Source organism: Equus asinus, chromosome 14 (assembly GCF_041296235.1).
Source record: "Equus asinus isolate D_3611 breed Donkey chromosome 14, EquAss-T2T_v2, whole genome shotgun sequence".
Lineage (NCBI taxonomy): Eukaryota > Metazoa > Chordata > Mammalia > Perissodactyla > Equidae > Equus > Equus asinus.
In genome coordinates this window covers 32,643,535-32,659,664 of record NC_091803.1, presented here as the reverse complement: position 1 = coordinate 32,659,664, position 16,130 = coordinate 32,643,535, and the positions used below count along the sequence as shown (strand labels likewise).

At 43.5% G+C, this 16,130-nt stretch overlaps 2 pseudogenes; one reads left to right on the top strand and one right to left on the bottom strand.

The window, feature by feature from the left end:
* Positions 1 to 16,130, bottom strand: part of LOC139040113 (THUMP domain-containing protein 1-like) — a 40,768-nt pseudogene that overhangs the window by 14,592 nt on the left and 10,046 nt on the right.
* LOC123276973 (acyl-coenzyme A synthetase ACSM4, mitochondrial-like) lies at positions 12 to 15,794 on the top strand (annotated as a pseudogene).

Genomic DNA, 16,130 nt, shown 5'->3' with positions numbered 1-16,130 from the left:
TATTGGAGATAATGAGGATCCTCAAAGACCTTTACAATATTTCTGTTACAGAGTCATCTTTAGAAACCCTAAACCAGCCTGCAGGAGGTAAGCATACCCCTCAAGTATCTCCTCATGGAGGAGCGGGAGGACAGATGGGTTAAAATCAAACAGGAGGAAACTTTAAGGAGTGATGAGTGTATTTACTGTCTTAATATGGTGATGGGTTCATCATCATTTTATTCATTTAAAAGATGCTGTTATTATACATAAATTATACCACACTTAAGCTGTATGTGACACACAAACTGTTAAAGAGTTTTATTTTGCTGAAAAGAACATTGCAAATTTTTTTAAAAATAAACAACTTAGAATTTATAAGCCAACTTACAACTGAAAAATAAGTAAATACAAACTTATAGTGGATGGAAAGTCTAGTTGTCCTGTCATATATTCATGAAGTACCTGGATTAAATTCTTTGGGACATCCCCCAAAATATATGTATGGAATACAAATGTATGGAAAAATGGGAAAAAATAACAATAAAAAATGTGTGTTAAATGGGGCTGGCCCTGTGGCCGAGTGGTTAAGTTCGCGCGCTCCGCTACAGGCAGCCCAGTGTTTCATTGGTTCGAATCCTGGGTGCGGACATGGCACTGCTCATCAAACCATGCTGAGGCAGCGTCCAAATGCCACAACTAGAAGGACCCACAAAGAAGAATATACAACTATGTACCAGGGGGTTTTGGGAAGAAAAAGGAAAATTAAAAAAAAAAAATGTGTGTTAAAGATACAAATGAGAATAATATATAGAGAGAGATGTTTGTTAGACATGCACATAACAGAGAGATGGGCAGCTGGTATTATAATAATACTGGGATTATTATTCCAACAAAAATGAATTCCAGATTACTGTTTAGCCCAAGTTTCTAAAATCATTGAGGTTTTCTTTCAATGCTCACTTTGATTCTAAACCAGAGCACACAACGTCAGATTTCTGAAGTACACAGAGATTTGCCTAATAGAGTGATCTTGTATTATGGTTAAAAATATGAGAATCGAGGTTAGTTAAAAACACAATTCCAAATAGCCAATAGAAAGTATTCACATTCATATTTCGTAGATTTGAACCTAAATCAATAGATAGCAACCATGATAATTAATGTGTAAAAAGATAAGCATGAGGAGTGAAGGATAGAGAAAGCCAAGCAGGTAGCAGGGGCCCATGGACCCAGGTGATGAGGACAAACCCCATTGGTGATCATCTCTCCTGCGCCCTGTCGTGAGCTGCCTAAGGTGCACACAGCATTTCCTCAACTTGTTCAGACCCGTGGCAGCTTGAAATCGTTGCTTTAAATCCCATTGCTTTTTATTATTATGTATATTTATCGCAAACAGGAAACATTCAGTTATATCAGTTATTTCAGTTATGTCAGTTATATAACTGATATATTGTCAGTTATGTAACTGATATGTTATCAGTTATATAATTGATAATATATCAGTTATAATGGAAAACCAAAGTCTTTTACCATAAATGTAAAGAAACTGTCAAGAACAAGTAAAAAAAAAAGAAGGACAACAAAACAAGTGCATAGGAAATTCTGTTTAGATGCTGTTGCCTGCCTCAAGAACCTCAGATGTGGACTGTCCTGTCTAGGAGAGACTATTGCAGAAGGGGTGGAAGTCGGACTAGCCCAGAAGTGAATGGGAGAGAGGCTCCTGTAAGGGACTGGGGACTTCATGAAGGGTGCCAGGGTCACCTTGATCAGAGCTCCAGCAGGGAGGAGGGAAAGAAGGAGAAGTGAACAGAGGTTGGGGGCCTGGAACAGGTGAGATCTTTCCTGCAGCCGAGGAAGCGCTTGCTCCCCAAAGCCACCCAGTGTCAGCCTCCCATACAGGGGAGCCCTGCATGGCCCCTGGAGGCCAGGCCAGCAGCCTTGGGTTTAAGATTCAGCTGTGCTGCTTACTGGCTGTGTGACATTGAATGGGTTTTCTTCATTAAATTGGGAGTGTCCAGGCCTGCATCCCAAGACTGTCATAAGGACAAGAAGCAGCTTCATACTGAGCTCGTGTAGAGATTAGCATCATCATCTCCCAAGGGCATCTGTCCTCCCAGAACTGGCACCTTTAAAAGTGTGCAGCCATTAAAGACAATAATGATGCAATCAAGGGCCTCTCTTGTTATGGGACGGTGCTAAGCCCTGTGCAGGCATCATCTTGTGATGTCCTGAGGTTGGTACCACCTCTATCCCCCTTGCATAGATGGAGAGTCAGGTTCAGAGTGATCAGAGAGAGGGCTTTACCCAGGGTGAGAAAAGGGTCAGAGGACACTTTGGTCCGGGAAGGGATTTGGGGAGAGGGGAAACTGAGGCCTGGAGACTCCAGAGGGTGAAGGGACCAGAGAGAAGCTCTGCTTAGGACCCAGCTTTGCTTGGGGTTGGCGCTGCTCAGAAGATGAGCTCAAACCAGCTGGCTATGGTCACAGCCCTTTCTTCTCCACCAGGGACTGACTCAGTCATTGCTGTGTTAATGATAATATTGTCACATAATAGTCCTGATGATGGCATTATTCTTATTATTGTTATTGTGAGAGAGGGTGCAGTCGACTCTGACACATGCAGGGTCCTAACACTGCAGGGTCCTGGGGACACATGCCTCTCTCCCTCTCTTGACCTCGGGATCTGCTAAGCCCCATGCAACACCTCCACTCAAAGTGCACACTGTCAGGGTCCCTGTCCCTCCCCGGGGCCCCTGTCCACAGAACCACCCTACCCTGGCCACTCTCTGGTACCTCAGGACCCAGCACAGCTGTCCAGAAGGCCGTGGCTGGGGGAAGATGCCCAGCACTCAGTTTGGAACCAGGAAAACACCCCCTTCCACGGCAGCTTAGGTGGGGCGGGTCGTACCCCGGTCTATTCATCCTGTCTGCCTGCAGTGGCCTCCACTGAGTGTCAGGGCTGCTTGTTTTGTAAGCCTGGGTAAGGGATGAAGGTCTGGGAGTGTGTGTGTATGTGTGTCTGCGCCTGCACGTGCATGCACAATTGTGTTTGGGTGTGTAAATCTGCATTATGGACCTGTGAGTGTGCTTCTGTGTCTGTGAATGTATTGATTGTGGATGTGAGTTTTCCACTGTATGGCACTGTGTTTCTGTGTGTCTTTGTATGTATTGTGTGTGTCTGTATCTCTGAATGACTGTATGTTGGTCATGCAAGTCTGTGTCTCTGGAAGTGTGCGTCCCTGCTGGAGCATCTATGTGTGTCTGTGTTATATATCTGTGTGTGTGTTGGTTGTGTGAGTGAATCTACTACCCCTTTGTGTGTTCTTGATTTTATCTAAGTGTGTATCTCTGTGTTCTCTGTATGTGTGTCCAGTGTGTGTAGGGTCTGCCATGTGGGGCTGTCTCATGTGGCCCTAAGTATGTGTGTCTGTGTGTGCATATGTTCTCCTCAGGGGTCATTGCCTGTGTCTGCAGTGTGGGTCTGTGTGTGAGCCTGTCCCTGAGCCCTATGCCCGAGTCCCCAGGTGAGGATGGAGGTGATTTCATGCCTGTGTGTCTCTGTGCTTGTGGTGTCTTATTTCCCTGTGAGTGTGTGTGTCTGTGCACCCCAGAAAAGGGCAGCTGCAGAGGGGATCTCTCCAAGGGTGACCCTAGTGGTGGGTGAGAAGGAGACAGTATGTGCTTCTCCCACCCCCAGGCTCAGCCCCTTCTGCCCTTCTCCCAGCCTCTGGTTTTCTCCCTAATGGTCCCATCTCAGGCCCCAAGGATGGATGGAGTAAAGGATCAGTTCACAGGACCCCAGGCTGGGGTGCACGAGGGCTCTGAATATCAGGAGAGGGTTATAGAGTGTGAGGGGAAGGATGTGTGGGGAGGGCACTGGACCCCTGGGAAGGGCTAGGGGATTCGCGGGCCCTTGGAAGACATGAGTGGGTGGCTGCATATGTACAAAAGTTGAGGGGTGAAAGCTCCGTGTATGAATGGGGGACTGGGTACCTCTGGAGAGGTCTGGAAGAGTCCTACAGGACTCCTGGGTTCCCAGAGAGCAGGTCCCTCACTCACCCATGTGGGACCTAGGCTGGGACCTAGGAAAGGCTGGTGCCAGGGGCTGTTCGGAGCCTTCCCCCTGGACCTCTGTGTCCTGGATATCTACTGGGTGCACAGGGTCACCCAGGAAGCTGGCGCCAGCAGGGAGAATCAGGACCTAGGCTCTTTCTGATGGGGCTTGGGGACAATTACAGAGGGACCACATTTAGGAGAGGTTCATCCATAGAATGAATGCACAACACAGGGGCACCATTGATGTTCATATTCAGATTTTATTACCTCCAGTCCCAATCTGAGCACTCATCTGGGCAATCCAGAGGGTCAGTTCACAGGATCTGAGGCCAGGGGGAGTAAGATGGGCTCTGGATGGCAGGAGAGGGTTATAGAGTGTGTGGGAGGCAATGTCTGGGGAAGACACTGGATCCCTGGTTAATGCTTGGAAGATTCCTGGGACCTGGGAAGAGTGAGTGAGTGGGGCACCCTAGCGAGGGATGTGGAACAGAGCTCCTGGGTCCCTGGGAAGGAATGAAGGACTGGGCACCCCTAGAAAGAGCTGGAGGAATCCTGCAGGATTACTGCATTGGCAGAGGGCAGGGCTCTCACTCACCTGCACTGATCCAGGCTGGGACCTGGAAGCTGCAGCAGCAGCAGCAGCAGCAGCATTATTGGTGAGCACAGAGGCAGTGGATCTACTGGAGGGTGTCAGGTGAGGGATGGTCTGGCAGCAAGTGTAGTCACCAAGCTGGGCTGGCCACCCCTCCTTCCCCCTTCCCAGACCCCACATTCACCCTGCCCCTGGCCTTACCCTCCAGTAGGGCATGGGCCTGCCAGGCAGGGCGGACACCTGGGACCATATGGAGTGTCCCTCCTAGAGCTACCATTAAGTATGATGTTCGCTGTAGGTTTATTCTATGTGTTCTTTATCAACTTGAAGATGGTTCCTCTATTCCTAGTTTGCTGAGAGTTTTTATCAGGAATGGGCATTGGTTGAACAACTAATGGGCAAAAGAGAACTCAAAAGAGAAATCAGAAAGTATCTTGAGAGAAAGAAAAATGAAAAGACAACATACCAAAACTTATGCGATGCAGCAAAAGCAGTTCTAAGAGGGAAGTTTCTAGCGATAAATACTTAATTTAAGAAGAAAGAAAGGTCTAAAATTAACAACTCAGCTTTACACCTCAACAAAGTAGAAGGAGAACAAACTAAGCCAAAGTTAGCAGAAAGAAGGAAATAATAAAGATTAGAGTAGAAAGTAAGAAAACAGAGACTATAAAGACAATAGAAAAAATCAACAAAACTGAGTTGGTTCTTTAAAAAGATAAACAAAATTGGGGCTGGCCCCGTGGCCGAGTGGTTAAGTTCGCGCGCTCTGCTGTAGGCGGCCCAGTGTTTCGTTGGTTCGAATCCTGGGTGCGGACATGGCAGTGCTCATCAAGCCACGCTGAGGCAGCGTCCCACATGCCACAACTAGAAGAACCCATAATGAAGAATACACAACTATGTACCGGGGGGGCTTTGGGGAGAAAAAGGAAAAAATAAAATCTTAAAAAAAAAAAAAAAAGATAAACAAAATTGACAAAATTTTAGCTACACAGATCAAGAAAAAAATAAAGAGGGCCCAAATAAAATTATAAATGAAAGAAGAGACATTACAATTGACACCACAGAAATACAAAGGATCATAAGAGGATGTGCCAGCACGTGCCAGTCACATAGAGTAGGCCCCCGATAAGTGATAAATGGATGGAAGAAAGTCTACAGAACAGCCCAAGAAAAGGAGAATGAACTTTTGTGTCCAATGCAAATGCTGGAATCCACAGCACTGGCCATTCGCAAGCAAGGAGGGAACAACAAAGAGAAAGTTTCCACCACCTCCTTGCATCACACAATTTCAAAATCAGGCTACATTTCAAATAGGTAGTAATCTGACACCTGGACCCATGTAAATTAAGGACAACTTGAGGGGAACAGATAATGGCAACAAAGCTCAGTGAGCTCAGTCTCCTTCCCTTCTCACTTCTTCCCCAGCCATTTTGTTGCTGGCCCAATGCAGAGGTTACACCCTAGAAACAGACAGTATTCAGGAGACCTCATCTATGCCTACCAGGATGCTTGAGGAAATATTATCTACTTAAAAGATATGACTGAAGCCGCCTTTTGTGGTTTTCTCAGGAACCATCTTTGTGCCTGGGAAACCACCCCCCCCCTCCCCCCCGCAACTGACTGCCAAGAAAAATCTCTATCGATTGCAAATATCTGAGGCCCAGAGCATTGTGGTCAATGAGGCTACGGTCTCATTTGTGGACTCTGTCATGTCCAACTGCCCCACCTTGAAGACCAAGCTCCTGGTATCAGATATAAGCTATGGTGGGTGGTTGGGTTTTAAGGAGTTTATGAGGTGACTGGACACTGAAAACAAGATGCTTAAATGAAGCAAATACCTGATTTTGGAAAATGTGATGATATGTGAGAAGTGTTGTTTTAACTTGGGTGGTGTGAGAGGAGAGAGAAGGAAGCTGGACAGCAATTTCTAGTCCTGAAACCAGAGCATCCCCCAACACAAGAATTCATGATCTGTCTTACAAGGTCTCAGTCTGAGTGAAAGTCTCATCTCCTGATTCATACCTGAGTATTCATTCTCAGAGAGGGGCAAAAAATAGGTGATAGTAACATAAATAAGCAGTACACGTATTAAAAAAACAAAACAAAGAACACTCACCCTCGCTGGTAAATGGGGAAATACTTACTAAAATAACACGAGGATGCCATGTTCATCCTCAGGTTAATGAAATATCGAGTTTGATAATTATTAATGTGGTCTCTAGAGGGCAATATTCCAGTGTCCGGGGATATAAAAATCAACATGGCACTGATACTCTACACTGCAAAACGAACAAACAAGAAAACACGTAAATGATCGAGATAATACAGATTGCAAAAGAGGCTTCAAAACAAAACAGAACAATGAGATAGAATGACCGGACGTGGGATGGGGGAATTATTTTAGATTTGGTGGCTTCTGAAGAGAGGACATTTAAGCTGCTATATGAACACCAAGGAACCAACCTTCTGAAGATCTGTGGTTATGTCCCTGGCAGAGGGAACACTAAGGTAAAGCTCCTGAGGTGGGAATGAGCTGGATCTGTTTGAGGAGCAGAGAGAATGCCAGGGTGCCTGAAGTGCAATGAGCGAGGAAGAGAGTAGGAGGTAAAGAGGTTGAGGAGCAAGAGACGGTGGACTGCAGAGGCCTTGCAGGTGCTGCAGGAGAGGGAAGGACTTGATCTGACTTACATTTTAAAAAATACTCTCTGGCTGCTCTATTAACAATTGAACACAAGAAAGAGACCCAGCAGAGGGCTGTCGCAGTTGTCCAGGTGAGAGGCTATATTGGTGTGGACCAAGGTAGCAGCAGAGGAGAGAGGACACACCTCAGGCACAAAATTTAAATGGACACCAAAATATTCAGTGATCATGAAAAATAACATGTTAATTTTAAAATAAATTTTTAAAAATACATGTAAATAACAAAATAATTGTTTTAAAATGTATATACCTACATATAATTTTAAGTATTTTATATATTTATGTTATGTATTTGTAATTTATGAACAATCATAAGATAATTTTAACTTTATAAGTCTCTTAAAAGAAAATATTTTAAAAATTTCTTGAAAATACAAATAATCAAACTGGCAAACTATCATCCTCAAACCAACTGCCTGTTTTTATAAATAAAGTTTTAACTGGTGCCAGGGACAGGATTAGGCTGACCAAGTGTGGTGAGTCATGCAAGTGCTAGGTTGGATACTGTATTTAAGTAAAACTTTAATATTTTGTTTATCGTATATTTTTGCATTAATTTTTAATTTTTTAAAAAATATGACTTTAAAATATTATCTATCTTGACTGCTGAATTTGTTTGCATCCCCTTAAAAACCATGCCTGAGGGGCTGGCCCCGTGGCCGAGTGGTTAAGTTCGCGCGCTCCGCTGCAGGCGGCCCAGTGTTTCGTCGGTTCGAATCCTGGGCGCGGACATGGCACTGCTTGTCAGACCACGCTGAGGCAGCGTCCCACATGCCACAACTAGAGGAACCCACAACGAAGAATACACAACTATGTACCGGGGGGCTACACAACTATGTACCGGGGGGCTTTGGGGAGAAAAAGGAAAAAATAAACTCTTTAAAAAAAAAAAAAAAAAAAAAAAAAACCATGCCTGAGGCAAATGTTTCACTCATCTCACGCTAGTCCAGTCCCTGAGTAGAGATAATGAAGAGAATACACAGATTAATGATAAGTTTTGGAGGTAGAGTTGACAGGGCTTGTCAATGAATAGGATGTGACATAGGTAGGTAGGTAGGTAGGTATGCAAGTAGATACAGAAAGAGAGACAGTAAAAATTACTGAGTACTACAGATTTTTGGCTTGAGCAATTGGTTGAATAGAAGATCTTTTACCAAGAAAATTATGGCTGGACTGTAGATGCCTCATATATTTCTTATGCAATAAAAATCAATACAAAATTTTTTTAAACAGAAAAAAATGGCAGCTCCCCCTCTAAAAATGATGCCCCAATATGACAAGATATGGGCTGTTATTCTCAAAGAGCACAGATGACCAAACCAGGGTCCTAGGCTCTAAGTCAGAGAATTTGCATTTAGAACTGACTGTTGCCTCTTTTGTGACTTACAGAGTTGTACCCCCAAAGCATACCAGCATGGGGACCAAGAGACAGGATCCAATGGCCATCTGTTTCACCAACAGGACAAAAGGAGCTCCCACACTGGTAGAGTATTCCCAGCATGTTTTGGCAATGGGATGTAGTCAGGCTTCAAGGTACAGTCCTCCCACAGCCTGTACAGGCTTGGGGAATGAAGGGAGAATTTCATGGGACTGTAGGAGAGGAAGAACTTTTCCTCTATCCTTGTAGGTTCTTCTGGCTGGTCTAAATTAAATTAACATGAGACAGAATAGCAGGAGAAAAGTCAAACAGATTCAATAACATGCATACATGGGAGAAACCCAGGAAAACTGAGTAACTCACCAAAGGCCAGAAAACAAGAAGTGGGGTGGGGAAAGGCAGCATCCCTTCCTCATGACTCTTTTTAGAACAAGGAAACAGTTCCCATAAAGCCTTTAAATCTCATTGACCATAACTGCATCATGTGACCATCCCTAAAGCAGGTGCTGGTAAGGGAAGGAATGACCATGATTAGCTTAGTTTAATCAAGAGTCACCCTTGGAGCTAAACAGGAAACAGTCTCCCCTAAAGCACATGACTGTCTGATAGCTGAACAAAATCAGAGTTTTATCAGTGCAAAACAATTGGGATGCTATTCGGTGAGCAACTAACTGTTTCTGCCAGGGCTATTGAAGATATTGAATAAAAAAGCATTAAAAAGTTTGATTCAAATGCCAAAAGATCTTCCTTTAAATCATAAAAACTCCTGAAATGTTAATAACAATTTACAAAGATTCAATACTGATTTTTTGAAACTTGTAAATTTAAAAAAAGCACTTAGAAAAAAATGTTTAAATAAACAAAATACACATCCTTTTGTTATTGATATTGAAAGTTATCTTCCCTTTCTATTTGGCCTATAGGGAGGTGGAGCTTAAAAAAAGAGACAGAAATGTGCTGTTAAATCTTAGCACTGATGTGCAAAGTCCCTCTAAGATTTCTTCAGAAATTCCTCTCAGCGAGGCTCTGGATTAGGTTCTGTTCTATTAACTATCCTCTGGTATCAAGAGGACATAAGGAACAGAATGAAAGAACTATCAGAATTAAACTGGTCTGCCATCTTCAGCCACCATCTTGGGGTCCATATTTTACAGATCCGCGTCTGCAGAACACAGCTGTGTGGAGACAGGAAGTCAAGAACCAATGGCCATCTACTTCACCAGTGGGACCACAGGCTCTCCCAAGATGGCCCAGCACTCTCAGAGCAGCCTTGGAACTGACTACACCCTCTGTGGAAGGTAGGGAGGAAACACTGTTTTTGCTAAACTCTCCCCTGAGCTGCCAGCACGTGTACCCAACTGTCTAGCGGACGCCTCTGCTAAGATGGCTCTTAGATATCTCCAGCGTAACGTCTACAAAACAGCACTCTCGACGCCCCTGCCCAAACTTAGCTCAGCAAATGGGCACCATCTCACCAACTGATCAAGCAAGAACTTAGGAGTCAACCCTGATTCAGTCCTCACAACAGCATGTCTGGCTCCTTCTCCTCATCGCCAGGTAAATGTCCCCACGCAGAGAGGCCCTCCTAGATATCTTAAAACAATCCCATTACTCTGTTTTATTTTCCTCATAGCACTTATCATTATTTGAAATTATGACACTGATTTATATAATTACTCATTTTATTGTGTGCTCATTCACTATCTATCTCGCTAAAATAAGAGCAGAGATCTGGTCTACCTTGCTCACCTTGCTAGGTAGAACAGTGCCTAGCATATAATATTTGTTCAATAAATACTTGTTGCATTAAAGGATAAACTCAGAAAATTATGCCAAACCCAGCCTTCCACTCCACCCTGAGACTATTTAGGATTCTGAAAAAGTCCTCTAACAAAAGTGGGGGGTAAAATCGCTCACCCTGCCTTGGGGCTTCTTTTGACCCTCCTCTGCAGCCACTGAGGTTCTGGCCAGTCCTCAAAGATACCAGTTTGTTTGCTCTCCTGATTTTTTGTGTGTGTCTTGTTGCTTCTCTGCATCATTTAGGTATTGGCTAGACCTGAGTCCTCAGATGTCATAAACAACATGTCCAACACTGGCTGGGTCAAGGCCACCATTGGCAGTGTGTTTTCTTCCTGGCTTCAAGGAGCCTGTGTCTTTGTGCATTGGATGGCCCAGTTTGACACTGACACCTTCCTAGATGTAAGTCATGACTTCTAGCTACATCTCTCCCTTACACAGAAAAATGATTCCTCAAGATACAGGGCTTCTTGGGCTTATGGAAATCATTCCTTTTTAAGAAGCAAAGTCTCCAGGGACTTGGCTTTTGAAATTTTTTTTTAAAGATCAGCACCTGAGCTAACAACTGTTGCCAATCGTCTTTTTTTTTTTTCCTTCTTCTTCTTCCCAAAGCCCTCCAGTACATAGTTGTATATTCTATTTGTGAGTGCCTCTGGTTGTGCTATGTGGGACACTGCCTCAGCATGGCCTGATGAGCAGTGCCATGTCCGTGCCCAGGATCCGAACTGGCAAAACCCTGGGCCGCCAAAGCACAGCACACAAACTTAACCACTCAGCCACGGGCCGGCCCCTGAATGTACTTAACAGAGTGAAGAGAGAATATCCACAACACTCTCAGGCACAAAATTCACTCTTCTGCTTCAAATTGTTCACGATGTGCTAGTGTCGCTAAATCTGTGGCCGCTTAAGAGTCTAGTTCTAAATAACAGAAGTCTCAAGTCTAACCAAATCTTTGGTTTCTGATTCAGTGAAACAAAGACAATGCTGATAAATCCAAACCCCTGTGCAGAAGAGACTGAAGCTGGGCTCACCTTTCTCGCAGAGCAGCTCCTTCCATTCTCCCCTCACCCCATGCTTCTTGCTTTGTTAATTCTCAGAACCCAAGATTCTTGAAACCAGGCATGCCTCTCCTTCTCAGCCAGAGACAGCTAGATTGAGGTATCAGATGACACCTATTTCTTTAGCCTTTAGAAAAATGTGATTCAGGCCAATTATTTTTCAACCATGAAAAGTCAATTAAGTTTAACAAAATATGTATTGATGTGGGGTCGGTGAGCCGAGGAGTCGAAAGAAAGATTTCTTGGACTCTCAAGATCTAGCAGTAGTGCTCTTTTATTTAGAGAATAGTGTGGGACAGCATGGGGACAGGGCCCATGGGCAGTCAGAGCTGCTGCTGCTGCTGCCCCCGCTACTGCTGCCATGGAGACAGGACCCATGGGCAGTCAGAGCTGCTGCTGGCATGGGGAGCTGCTGCTGCCACGGGCATGGGGACAGGACCCATGGGCAGGCAGAGCTGGTGCGTGGGGACAGGACCCACGGGCAGTCAGAGCTGCTGCTGCTGCTGCCCTGAGTTGAGGGTTAGGGCTAGTTTTATAAGGCATGGGTATGTGAGTCGTCTCTTTACAAGACAAAGCAAAGAACATGAAAAAAAGTTAAAATGGTATCAGTGCAGGTGGGGTCTGGTCATTGGGTGATCCCATGACTTTTAGACAAGAATCAAATCGGATTAAGTAAAGGTTAGAAAGGTTAGAAGCCACCACCCTAAATCAGTTACATGAGATTGCCAGACAGCAACCAACTTAAGTTCTTGCCTTCCCCATTAAGAGTTTCTAGGGACAAGGTCATCTCTCTTCTTCTTCTTGGCACAGAGAGGGAGGCACCTTTTACAGATAGAGATTTACCTTACAAATGTAAATGTGTCCCAACAAGGGTAAGTTCCATTCCCCAGAGCCTCCCTCCCTGTCCCAGTTTATCAAAAGCAATCAGCCCCAAACAATCCCATGCCAAAGAGACATATCCTGGGGTGGCCAATTTCAGGTCCCTACAAGGTCATCCCCTCTTCCTCCACAAATGCAAATATCTCTCCAAGGGCAAGCAAATTCCAGTCCTCAGAGCCTGCTTCTCATCTGCAGTTATTTAAAATTAACCAGCCTAAAATTCTCATCATGCATTATTAAATAAGCACCACACCTGTGTGTAAATAAAAGCTATACTCACCCTGCAATTTTGCTAACTGGTCTGACGAGATGGCTTGAGGATCTTAACAGAAATGTAGGGTAACATAAGAACTGGGATCTCTACATCAGGTTTACAAAGTGCCCTAAAGTAGATAAGTTAACTGTGCAGTTTCAAAACCTACATTTCATAAAATAAGAATACTAGTTTTTATAAAATATTAAATATTTTATTTTTAAAATTTAATATATTAATATATATTCATAAATCATGTTAATATATTAACATTATCAATTAGTTAATAATATATTAATATTATTAATACATCTTACTTAATATTCAATAAGAATATTCTTATTTTACAAAGATAATGTGTATATTTTAAGTGCCATAAAAAATTTCACAGATCGACACTACTCTTAGTTATATACAGTACGCTTAATATGAACAGTTGGAATCTAGGGAGCAAAAGTAGAAACACTCACTTACACATCAAAAGTTATTCTTGATCTCTGACAATCCAGATAGCCTAGACACACATCTTGAAAGCATTCTCCCAAATGCTTAAATTTAATACAAATTGTCGATTCATTACATGACAAAGTGGAACCTCTCTAGAAAAAGGATCTCTAAAACATTAATATTTCTCTAGATTTAAGATACCTAGGTCATTATTTGATTTTAAGGAGGTATAATGAGCCCACCAAATCTTAAACAATTTAAGAAAAGGCCTGAAAAATATCTTATGCATTTAATCAATCCACTCTAAAGGACTGATGTCTTTTATAGAAACGGTGTTGGAAAGGTCTCAGTAGGTTAGCTTACATCCAGAGTCAATACTGTACATGAATATATGGGCAGGAGTTTTCAAGAATCTACCATGAAAGGCAATTTGCAGCCCTGGGGTAGCATAAACCAGTTCATACTTTAGAGTTGTTCTCAAATTCAACAATTTATTTTTTGTTGAATTTGATTGCATAGGTCTCTTACTCTAACATATAAACATTCTTTCCAGTCACTGGAAATTCCCAAAAGACATACACTCCCTAGTGACAACTAATAAATATTTCCTGTCATATTCCTAGTAGTGACCATGAGATGGGCACATGTTAATGAAGGAGAGTGAGAGGTTAGACATCAGTTCCGGTTGTGGGCTTTAATTAACCACTTCTGACATCTGTGTCTTTCTCCATCGTCCAGACGCTTACCACTTATCCCATCACCACCCTGTGCAGCGCGCCCACTGTGTACCGGATGTTCATGCAGAAAGACCTTAAGACGTACTGGGGCAGAAATCTCCATTTGAACCACAAACAAAAGCTATAATCCAGCATCACAGATCTCCCCTTTTCAGAACAGGAAAGCCCAGGCTTTCTCAGTCTTGACACTATTGACATTTTGGATGGAATAATTCTGTGTCACTGGGGCCATCCCATACATTGTAGGATGTTAACAGCATTCTAGCTGGCCTCTACCTACTAGATGCCAGCAGCACCTCCCTCTCCACCAGTCATGACAATCAAAAATGTCTTCAGGTATTGCCAGCCTAAAGTCTCCTAGGGAACAAAATCGTCCCCCAGTTTAAGAATAACAAGGAGCAACTAGGGGCAACTGAACATTTTCCTGGGGACAATCAGAGCCCTACAGTCCCAGAACTCCCACCCCGTCCCCCCACCAAAAGACACAACTACATTTATACTGCCTTAAAGAGATGCTAATAAAGTCTTAGGACTTGAAGATTATATTCAATTTAGGCAAATCACCTGACTATCCAGTGGAGTTGCACTGTATATTTATGTAACTCATATGAATTCAACACATGAGAAAAGAAAGAAAGAGAATCAATTAAATGATGCAGCCTCGCCCATCCTGTTCCCCGGAGGTAGGGATGTCCAGGAGGGAGAGTGCTGAGACGGAATAAAGCAGATAGGAACATTCTCTTATCCTAGTCAGTGTCAGCTCCTTTGTGGCCCTCAAAGTAATTCAAGGGCTATTCAGAGGTTTTTCTGAACAGGCACCATTCCTGTCCTAGCACACCCTCCTGCTCAGTTGGGACTTCACTGTATCACAGTGGGCTGTTTCAGACTTCTTCACCCGAGTCCTGGGGGCAGCTGAGTAGTAAGGCCAGCAGTTAAAAGCTCAAGCTCCAAAGTCAAACAGGCAGGGCTCTGCTACTGACTAACTTGTGACCTCAGACAGTGAAGATGACCTTGCCAAGCCTTCCTTCACTCCACCCAAAAGAAAGGATTAAGAGGCACCTCATTGGGTGGTGGTGAGAATTCAATGTCAGCAGCAGGCTTAGTGAGAGACCAGGAAGCATCCAACTCCGCCCTTCATTATTTGAGGCCTTGGGCAAGTTTTTTAACTTCTCTCAGACTCAATTTCCTCATCTGTAAAACAGGGGCTGTGAGGATTGAGAGTGCTCCTAAAGCGTTTACAACAATGGATGGAAATGCTCGATTAACATTAGCTCTTATGCCACCTGGCATAAATAAATGCTTAATAGCATTATTAGCATTTTCTCCTACTTTTTTCCCTTTAATAGCCTGCTAAAATGTAAGCTCTGTCAGGAATCCTTGTTTTAATCACTAACACGCCCCACTTGCCTAGAACAATGTCTGGAAATGTATTAGGTGCTCGGCAAATATTCGTTGAATGAACTTTCCTGAGACTTGCCTCTCCTAGCTCCTTTGCTTGTTGCTTGATATCTAGGACAATCCAGAGAAAACTGCTGCCACGATAAGAGGGAATTTCTATGTCCCTGGAGACAGAAGAGAGATGGACAGTGACAGGTATTTCTGGTTTGTTGGCAGAGCTGATGATGTCATCATGTCCTCTTGGTTTGTACATTTTCCACTTTAAGAAAGTAACACTTTGCCAGGTGAGATCTCCTATTTGGGGGTTGTAGTGATCAAAAGGTTCTTTTCCTCTTCTAGGTACTGATTGGACCATTTGAAGTGCAGAGTGCACTGACTGAGCACCTAGCAGTTGTTGAAGCAGCTGTTGTCAGTAGTCCAGATCCAATGAGAGGAGAGGTAGAGTGAATGTCACTGAGGAGCAATTTCATAGTTTCAAGTTCTGTCCCTTTGACCATTCTAAGGAGTGAATCAATTAGTCAAGCAATTCTTATCATGAGGCACACATGCAGCAAAAATGTACCCTGGGCAATCAACTTTACAAATGACTTGTGTCCCAAAGGGGATATATTAGGATTCTTTTGATAGCAAGTGACAGAAACTCAACTCAAACTGATTAAGTTTAAAAAGAAAAAAGAGAATTTATTGGCTCACACCTAAGTGAGGTCTTCAGGTACAGCTACATCCAAGGGTTCCTGTGAAGTTAGCAAAACTTAGCCTCTCTCCATTTCTTGGTTCTGCTGTTCTTTATGTTGGCTCCATTCAGGAAGGTTCTTCCTCCTTGACAGCAACCAAGTCCAGATGTACACAGGGAA